This window comes from Tenrec ecaudatus, chromosome 7 (assembly GCF_050624435.1).
Source record: "Tenrec ecaudatus isolate mTenEca1 chromosome 7, mTenEca1.hap1, whole genome shotgun sequence".
Taxonomy (NCBI): domain Eukaryota; kingdom Metazoa; phylum Chordata; class Mammalia; order Afrosoricida; family Tenrecidae; genus Tenrec; species Tenrec ecaudatus.
The window spans coordinates 81,667,570-81,678,847 of NC_134536.1; positions in this window are offsets into that span (position 1 = coordinate 81,667,570).

Consider the following 11,278-nt stretch of genomic DNA (forward strand, 5'->3'; position numbering starts at 1 on the left):
TTACCTTTTCTTTTTTTATTAAACAGTTTTATTGGCATATAACACAATTTAAATAATTCACATATAATGCAATTTAATTATCCAATCATATTAAGAAGAGTAGTACAATTATCACCAAAGTCAATTTTAGAACATTTCCTTCTTTCATGTACTTATTGTGATTAGCTGATGGTCTTCCATAGTGGCCATACCCTTTTGCATTCCCATTGTATAGTATCAATGTATAGTGCACCAGCTGGCCCACATCCTTGTAATCCCTTAACAAAATCTATCTTTAAATTTAGCTTTCTGTTGTTGCTGGGTGCATACCACCCTGACATGCCCGGTCTTGTCTTTACCACATTCTGACACACACCAGTCTTTCCAATCCGGTCTACTGTTCCGCTGGGTTTGATCTTTTTTTTCCCAATGGCCTCCCAGAACTTACAGACAGAACTCAGAGTCATGAGGTTTATTAGAGAACAACCAGATGACATAATAATAAGGATTGTTTGCAGTGCCTTTTGTCAGTCATGAAGGCTCTCCAAGGTTTCTTTGACCTTTGAACTGTTGACTGTCTTGACCTCTGCCTTGTTCTGTGGGCTGGGAAACCTGCATTTCTGCCCCTTATTCTTGTCATTACTCTCCTTCATTGCTTCGCCTCATGGGCTCAGGCCTGCTCCCCTGCCCTGCCTCATACACCCATGACTTTCTTTCAAGTACCTGACGCTGGTTCTTCTTTCTTGATGGTTAGAGCTTCTTTTTTCCTGCTTCCGAGAGAAGAATGGCAAATCGTTCAATCCCTTCTCTTAGAATTTCACACAGTCAAATTCTTTGTATGCGCCCACTAAATAATTCCACTTCACCACAGCCACCCACGAAAAGATGACGTTAGGTATGTATTTTTTTTAAAGATTGAAAACAAAATATCTCACAAGATTTCTTATACTTATATTAAAAATCAATATAAATCAAAACATTCTGGCAAATAATCCAATGTAGGAGTGGACAAAAGACATGAACTGAAATATAAATTCGCATTTAAATATAAGCATGCAAATTAAGATTCTCCTCATCAGTCATCAGGATAATGCAAACTAAAAACACAGTGACATGTTATTTCATTTCTGTTAGAATAAATAAACTAAAAAGACTAATAGTACAAATATTGGCAAGGATTTTGGAAAACTGAAATAAAATTTGATTTGTGGTAGGAATGTAAACGGGTACAATAACTTTGAAAAATAAACATATATATCCTATGACTTTTAAGTTTTATATTTACATATTTACCCAATCAGAATGAAAATATGAATCCAAAAAAGGACATATGAAAGGCTGTGCATACTTCATTTGTAGTAACCAAAATCTACAAACAATTCAAATGGTCAGTAACATGATTGGATGAACTAATGAGTGAATTGATGCAATTAAATTTTATTGTTATTAGGTCGTTTCTGACTCAGTAACAGTAGGTGCAACAGAAACAAAACCCTGCCTGATTCTGTGCCATCCTCACAAATGTTTCTCAAATTGGTTGCAGCCACTGTGTCAAACATCTGGTGGAGGGCCTTCATCCTTTTCACTGCCTCTCTACTTTACCAAGTAAGACGTCCCTTCCTCAGACTCAGATGCTCTGGGAACATGTCCAAATATGATGAAAAAGTATTCAGTAATAAAGAGAATCTAACCCCTCATATGCTGAACACATTAATGAATTTCAAAATCATAACCGTGAGAAAATGCCACATACAGAACATTGGCTGATTTTTCTCCAGGTTATCCATAGTTTGTTATAATACACACTGCTAGGTTGTGATTGTTAGGTCTTTATGTGCCAACGTAGCTCCCTTAGGGACATGTGGGCAGAGTTTAGCTTGTCAATCAGGTCACAGCTTGATTTGAGGGCAACAAAGATAAATGGCTTCTGGAGGCGGGCCACTGTCTCTCTCTCTGTCTTCACCTTCCTCCTGACAAGCCACATGGAGCCACACTGAGACCTGCAGGAGTTCTGGAGATGCTTCCACCGCCACTGAATCTACAAGATTGCTGCAATGGCTTGCTCCCAATGGCTTGTGATCTTGCTGCATTTTTGCATCTTTGCATGTGCCGTGTGCATATGAAGAGAGATTTATGGACTAGTATTGGACTTATGGGTTAATATCAGACACATGGACTTGATCTGGACTGGGCTGGGATGTTTTCTTAATATGTAATTACTCTTTTATATCTATTTGTAGCGATACATATGTATACATACAGATATTATAGATATATGAGTGTCTCTGGATTTGTTTCATTAGTCAACCTGGTCTAACACATGTTATATCCATAGTATGCTTAGGTGGAACTTCTACATGGAACAAGAGGCAGCTATGGAAACAGAAGAAGTGAATACTGCATGGTTTAAAATCAGGAAATGTGTGTTTCTTCTTATTCAACCATGCTTATTCAATCTGTATTCTGAGCAAATCATCAGAGAAGCTGGACTATATGAGGAATATTGCATTAGTACTGAAGAAAGGTTTATTAACAAGCCTTGTTAACATAGCCTCCTTATTATTAGATGCAGATGACACAACCATGCTCGCTGAAAGTGAGGAGCACCTCGAGCACTTGATGAAGATCAAGGTTTGCAGCCCTCACTGTGGATCACAGCTCAATGTAAGGAAGACTGAAATCCTCACACCTGAACCGACAGGTAACAACCTAATACATGGAGAAAGGGCTGAAGGATTTTCTCCTGCTTGATTCTACAATCAATATAAACATTTATTTATGCTTGAAATCATAGATTATAACATGAATAGCTACATATAGGTGGATCCACAATCGATGCTAGGGAAGCAGCAGTCAAGAAATCAGAAGACACATTGTATTTGCTACCTCTCCTGCACAAGAACTCTTAGACTCTCAAGCTTAGAGTATTGGAGAGCAGCAATGCTACTTTGAGAACTAAATTGTGCCCGACTTAAGCCATGGTACTTTCGATGGCCTCATATGCATGTGAATATTGGATATTGAATAAAGAAGACTGAAGAAGAATAGATGTCTTTGAATCGTGGTGACTGAGAAGAATATTGAAAATATAATGGACTGCTACAAGGACAAATCTGTCTTGAAAGAAGTACTACCAGAATGCTCCTTAGAAGCAAGGATGGAGAGACTTCCTATTATATATTTGTACATGATGTCAGGAGAGACCAGTCCCTGGAGCTGGCCATCACATTTGGTAAAGTAGAGGCACAGTGAAAAGGAGGAAGGCTCTCACCTAACTGGACTGACACAGTGGCTCGATGGACTAGAAACAACTATGAGGATGGTTCAGGACCAGGTAGTGCTTCTTCTGTTGTGTGTAAGGTCACTGTGGGTTGAAGCCAACTCAATGGCATCTAACAACAATGAAACATAACAAACCTAGAGATACTCGGAGACATTCCAGGATAATGAGACTTGGTTTCCGACATGGAGATATTTCATTACATTTCACGGTAGTGAGTACAGGGATGGTAGTTCCCGACCTAAAACATATTAAAATGACTAAAAACCAAATTTGTCCCAGTATCTTTTCCTTTTTGTTTCTGGATGCATCTAATGAGTAGTAATCTGGATGACGTACAACGTCACAGCATATAGTTTACAGATGTTATCCTTCTCAACTGTTCAGTGAAAATATTCAAAGGTCAGATGTGTACGTATCCTGTTAAGGACAGTCAAGAATGACTAAAAAATAAATAAAGGAGGTATTTGATGTATGTCAGGGATGACTTTTAATGGAGTGCTCAGAGCAGAATGCCATAATAAATAACGGGGAACCTATACAGGAGAGTAAAGCAAAGGAGAGTAAGCAACTGTGTTCAAAGGCCCGTGGAACAGAATGGCATTCATTGTCTGTTGTTGAGCCCCCCCTGAAGACCATCGCCTCCTCATTTGGGTGCTCCTCTGACTGCTGTGATGGGAAACTTCTGCGCAGTCAGGATGGCTCTGGTCTTCCTAGGATTGCCCATCGAGGACGGGCACAAAGAGATCCAAGCCCTGAGATATTACCTTGGTTTCCATCTTATATAATGAGTCACAAACCATCACTAGCACTGCCGAGGACCTTGTGTGGTTTTGTTACATTTCATGTGAAAGTGTAGTTTGAAAGTGGGACAGTCTCATGTCATTTACAATTTGGGAACTAAGACCGAATGTTCACAGGAATAATGTTATAGTTTCTCATAAGTATCATGTTTTTTGAAAACATTCATGTAAATATCCTGCACATGCATATAATGTGCATGACATGCGTAGGAAACTACGTAATAATGTGCATGAGGTTTGAATATAAAAAACATGTATAATGTGCATTATTTGCATAAAAATGCAAGATATTAGATCCATAAATAAAGGCTTCAGCTCTCAAACTAGAGAAAGCACTGGTGTGCTTTTGAAATATGCAGATTCATGGCAACCCCAGATGTGGACCAGTAGAACTCGACTTCAAAGGGCTTCAATCACTGATATTTCAGACACATCACCAGGACTTTCCTGCAAGATTCCACTAACAGACCAAAACTCAAACTTTTTTTGTTTGGCAGCTAGGCATGCTGGCAATTAATGGGTAGAATACCAGAGACACCATCATATTTGGGAATTCTTTCCATCCTATATTCACGTAAATGAGGGCTGTCAGTCCAGAGGCAACTTAGAAATTAAACTCGGTGACCTACTTCCCAAAGTCACATTTATCAATCATAATCCTACTGTGAAATACTTATTTTTAACATGAGGTTTGTGTTTTTGTTTCTTTTTTTCTTTTAATGCATGGGCCTGTGACATTTAGATCTACTTTGCTTTTGCTGTTTCCAACTCTGCAACAGTCTTTTCAATATCCATAAATTGCAAATGGGTTTCTGCAGATCTGTGTAACTATTGAGAATTAGCAAGTTGCCATATTTTACCGTCATTGAATCAATAATGCCTCATTGTAGGAATGAACCTTGGTGGTGTAGTGGTTGTGATTTTGACTGCTAACTGCAAGATCAGCAGTACAAAACTATCAGGTGCTCCATGAAAGAAGATGAGGCTTTCTAATTCTGTAAATAATTGCTGTCTTGGAAACCCACAGGGGCAGTGCTACCCTGTCCTATAGCATTGATAGGGTCACAGTCATCTGGATGGCAGTGAATCGGTTTGGATTTTGAGTTGCTATTTTAATCCTTATGATTCTTCTAAGATCAGGTGACAAGTAGTAATCAATTTCTCTCTGGAAGCTTTAGGGAAACAAATCCACAGAAACTCATGTATAAGAGAGAGTTTTATATAAAGAATAAGTGCATATCAAGAAAACATCCCAACCCAGCGCTGCCCAAGCCCACAAGTCCAACATTAACCCATGTGTCTGACACCAATAAAAAAAGTCCTCCTCCATCTCACAAAACACATGCAGTGATGCCGACTGCGGGAAGAAAACCAAGCCAGTGAATGTGTAAGCATCTCAGTGCTGGCAGGGGTCTCCACATGGCTGCTGCAGCACCCAGGGCTACATCAGAGTAGGTCCATGCAGTTTCTCCTCTTGGATGTCCTGCAGGAAGTGAGCCTTGCCAGCTCAATCAGGGAATTTGCTAAGGCAGTTGAACCCTGGTCTGACCATCACAAAGCAAGATACCTGAGAACTAGAAAGGCGAGGCTCACCAAGCCATTTATCTCTCCGCCTTTCAATTAACCCCACATGTGTTTGTTGGCCAAGTTGGCACAATAAACTACTTCATCAGGTGACAAGTAGTAATCAATTTCTATCCCCCCAACCCTCACAGGGAAAATATATTAAACTTTACTTTTAATCTGAGGAATCCAATTTATTCTCATCTCTTAAAAAATCATTTGATTTCAAACATATACATTCTCAATGCTTCTAATAGGAGGATCAGTTCTTAGTTTTTACTGAGAGTGGGATTTGCAGACAGTTTAATGATGGGCTTCTAATCAGATGTTTCACCACTATCTTCCTTGATATAGAAGGAAACAATATGAGTCTCTCTTGAACATTGTGCAGGAATAGAATCTAAAATCTGCTCTTCCTTAGTGTTCTCCCCAGCACTGTGTCTTACAGAAGAGGGCAGTCTCTCTTCACAGCTATTTTCTTCTCTTCCGACACTCCTGACTTCAAGGTCCAGATCTCTTCTGCGAAGAACTCTTTACCAACATGTATCATTCTTCTGAATCTATTCCAACTCCAGTTACTCAGTCTGGCTCATAACCAGTGAAATATATTATTCCAGTACATGGGACCATATTGTCAAATTGTCTGAAACTCATTGCAGGAATCCATGATATGAATACATGGGAGTTTTATGGATCTGCCTACAGCAATATTTCTCTGTGGGCCTGGGAGAGTAGCTAGAGCATATAGTAACACGTGGGGTATGCTATGAATGTGAATTTATCTTTAAATATAGGTAAAATTGACTTTAGTCCTGAAATGAATGTTATGGCATGCATTCTAAAACTATTAACAATTTAATGATTGTCATGGAAGAAACATCAACAACATTCTAGCTATTGCTTAAGCTGTTAGATTATTTGTGTAATTGATTTACCTAAACAGGTAATTGTTTAGTGGCATGTAAAAAAACAGAATCTCACAATCCTTTTGCTACTATGTCCTCTCTAAATATTTCTCCTTAGGTACATTCTAATTAATATTTACGTTTTTGCAATGGATTTTGATCAATGTTTTCCTGCTACTTTTCATTCTTCTTGTTTTTAATTTTAAGTGAGGTTTTATATCTATTGTATATCTTTGGGAATATTATAAGAATAAAAAGATGCACTTTTTTGAGGGGCAATTTTTCAATGAAAATCCTATGTATCCAGAACTGCAGTGATTATGTGTTGGGCAGCTAACCACAGAGTAAACAGTTCAAGACCACCAGCTGCTCCTCGAGAGAAAGGAGGAGCATCTTTACTCTTATGCAACGTTACAGCCTTGGAAACCCACCAGGGCATTCTAGCCTGTCCCTTAGGGTTGCTGTGAGTCAGAATTAACTCGATGGCAGTGAATGCATTTGACCTTTCTGTCCATAATTCCTTAGGTGCTGTATTAAAAATATGGACTGCATGCCCAGGGCTGTGACCCCATTCTGGAGGGTGTTCTCTGTTACAGGATTAAGCTGGGATTAAGACTTTCCTTGGGGTAGTGTTTAAGACAAAATAGAGACCTTCATTATCTTTCCTGTGGTCAGCTGAAAAGCCCACACCTCCATCAAAGCCACGCCTACAAGAGTAGGAGCTCTCTAGGACGAAGAGAACAATCCAGGACCTTTCTTTTTTTATTTTTTTTTATTTTAACAATTTATTGGGGCTGATACAATTCTTTTCACAGTTCATACATATACATACATCAATTGTATAAAGCACATCTGTACAGTCTTTGCCCTAATCATTTTTTTCTCTTTTCTTCTTTTACATTTTATTAGGGACTCAAACAACTCTTGCCACAATCCATACATATACATACATCAATTGTATAAAGCACATCCATACATTCCCTGCCCCAATCATTCTCAAGGCATTTGCTCTCCACTTAAGCCCCTTGCATCAGGTCCTCTTTTTTTCCCCCCTCCCTCCCCTTTCCCCCCTCCCTCATATGCCCTTGGTAATTTATACCTCATTATTTTGTCATATCTTGCCCTATCCGGAGTCTCCCTTCCCCCCTTCTCTGCTGTCCCTCTCCCAGGGAAGAGGTCACATGTGGATCCTTGTAATCAGTTCCCCCTTTCCAACCCACTCACCCTCCACTCTCCCAGCATCGTCCCTCACACCCTTGGTTCCAGGACCTTTCTAAGAGCACTTCCAAAATCTCTGAAGTGGCTGAAGCCACCCTGACAAGATGCCCCAGACATTGTGGCACAGACACTCAGGGAAACAGCACTGTGACTGAGTTATCTTCTCCTTTTCTGACCTCAGATGACAGGACTGTGAGACAGTGACAGGCAGACTTACTTCCTGGCCCACAGAGGCTGAAACTAAGGGGCCACTTGGCTGAGAGGCTAAAAATCCAAGAATCATTTTTCTGTGGGCTGGAGAGGGTTGCTGTGAGCCAATAACAGTATCCTCAGTGCAGGCTGATCCTACCTGTGATAACGGATTACCTTCCCCAAAAACCTGCCTGGTGCCAGAGTGGTAATGCATTGTGCTGTTAACTGCAGGTTCTGTAGTTCTAGACTTCCTCCTTGGGAGAAAGGCGAGGCTTCCTACTCCTATAAAGAACTACAGTCTCAGCAATCCACAGGGATACTTCTACCTTGTCTTCTTGTGTCGCTAGCGGTGAGAGAATAAACCCCCTCAATCATGAGTACTGTCTGTGTGTTCAGTGTGGCCACTGCAATGCAGTGTTATTTTGGTGTGGGAGAAATGGTTGGTGTCAGAATAGATAAGGAAGGATGGAGTGGGAAGGCATATCCAACTTTTACCTCATGGCAATAGGTAATTCAGACGAGGTCAGATATGGATGGCCTTCATGCCATTTATTGAATCTCTTTAAAAAAATTAGATCTTTTATGAAAGAACGGACTAGGATCATAATATATATTTTAAAACTAAAATGCTTCCTTTTAGAAGGAAAAAACAATTGTATATAACTTGAAATTCCAAATTATATTATCTGGACTAGATCACAAAGATAGAAAATGTCATTGAATCTTTTATATCATTTATCAACTCACATTTTGGGAATAATTGATTGAAAGATGCTTAGCTAATAATGAGAAATTAAAATTCAAATGTATTTTAATTAGTCTTAGTTATTACATCTATATCTGTAATTCAAATATTGTAAAAGACCATCTATTTTCAATACCAAGTAGCCCTGAGATGTTAAATTATATTTAAATTACCAACATTGCATAATGGGGTATAGGGAATATTTTTATCATTTCTTACAAACCACAATAATTTCATTTGTTGTAAAAGCAGAACCCATTCTTCCCACGGAAACGATCTATCAAAAATGTTCAGCATCAAGCTGATCCACCAAAATTGTTTAAGGCACAATATCTTCAACCTGAGCACTTCATTCCTACCTCGGGGAACTTAAGCACTGTCTGTTAATATACCTATGGAAAAATTAATTCTGATTCCTTCCCAGTATTATCACCTTCCGCCTACTTCTCACTCCAACCAGAGACAGGAAATAAATTTCTCTACCAGTGGGATTTCAAATTTCTTTCCTCTCAGTTTTAGGAAAGTGGGAGGTGTATCACTCCCACCCACTCTCTACTCGCACTAACACTGTAGGGAGCTGGGACACCAGAGATGTGGAGCAACGGAGTTGAGCAGGTGCATATGTTGACAAGATAATTCTGACGGTGCTTCTCTGTCTGGAAAGGTCTATTTTACCCTCTTGATTTGTCTTTAATAGAACCCTTTAAACCATTCTTCATTTGCCTGCGAGTATCTTCCAATGACTTCCCCCTCTGTTTGACTCCCTGCCTAATATTTCTTCCCTACCTCCTTTATTTCTTGGAAGCATACAGAACTTCAGATCTTTTTCTCTACACATTCACACACACTTGATCCTACAACCCTCTTTGTATAATGCTGGCAAACATGGCAAAATGTAGAGGATCAAAGACTTTCCTCTAAAATCTGTTTTCCTTCCTAATATCACTTAATCCTACAGATTGTGGTTTACAAACTGACTGCTTACACTACCCAGCTGGATAAAGAATGAAGTAATCCAGACATGATGACATTCAGAACATACCCGGTTACAAGCTCCCATGAGATGGAGCAGGCTCAGGAGGTAAATGCTCTTCTTTTCTTAAGACTCATAAAACTCACTGCCATCATGCTGATTTTGTCAGAAAAGTACCCTGTAGGACAGAGAAGAGCTGCCCGCCTAGGTTTCCAGATGTAACTGTGTAGTGGAGTAGAAAGTCTCATCTTTCTCCTGCAGAGCAGCTGGGGGTTTCGAACTGCTAACCTCTCATTTTGCAGGTTAAGGTGTCACCCACTATGCCTCCAGTGCTGCCTTTCTCTTCTTAGTCTTTGTAAAATATCCCTGAGTGGAAGAATTTCAGCACGGATGACTTTCAGTCCAATTTTCCCTGGACTCAGTAATATAAGAAAAGAGAAAAAATTCTCCTCTTCCCCTTCTTTTTCACTTGGATATTTGTAGTAGGTTGTTCTTATTTAAATACTAATTTCTGGCTATGGTTCCCAAAATGTTGCACTTTTCAATTGCTTTGGATTTCTTTTTATTTTTAATCATTTTATTGGGGCTCATAAAACTCTTATCACAATCCACACATACATCAATTGTGTAAAGCACACTATACATTCATTGCCCTCCTCATTCTCAAAATTCACCTTCTGCTTGGTTTCCTGGAATCAGCTCCATATTTTCCTTTTCCCTCCCCCTCCCTCATGAACCCCTAATAATTTATAAATTATTATTTTATTTTATCGTACACTGCCCGGCGTCTCCCTTCACCCACCCCTCTGCTGTCCATCCCTCAGAGAAGAGGTCATATGTAGATCCCCCAAGATCAGTTCCCCCTTTCTAGGCCCTTTCCTCCCGGTATCACCACTCTCACCGTTGGTCCTGAGGTGTTCATGTGTCCTAGATTCCCTGTGTTTCGAGATCCCATCTGTACTGCTGTGCATCCTCTGGTACAACCAGGTTTGCAAGATAGAATTGGGATCATGATAGTTGGGGGGAGGAAGCATTCAAGGACTAGAGGAAGGTTGTGAGTTCCATTATTGCTACATTGAACCCTGAGAGACTCATCTCCTCCTTACTACCCCTCTGTAAGGGATGTCCAGTTGTCTGCAGATGGGCACTGGGTCCCAAAATGCGCTCCCCTCATTCACCATATGATTACCCACCACCACCTTTGGTGCTTTAAACCTGGTCCCCTTGGCCCTTCATGCTCACACATGTTGGTGTACTGCTTCCATGTGGGCTTTGTTGCTTCTGGGCTGGATGACCGCTTGTTTACTTTCAAGCCTTTAAGTCCCCATACACTATATCTCTCGATAGCCAGGCACTATCAGCCTTCTTCACCACACTTACTTATGCACATACTCATCTTCAGCGTTTATGTGGGGAAGGTGATCGATCACAGAATGATGGTTTTTGTTCTTTGGTGTCTACTACCTGATCCCTTCAACTCCTCTTGTTCACTTAGGTTTGTGTGCTTCTTCTCTTTGGGCTTTGTTGCTTCTGAGTTACAAGGCTGCTTGTTTGCCTTCAAGCCTTTAAGATCCCAAATGCTATATCTTTTCATAGTGTGGGATTTCTAATTTGAGGCCT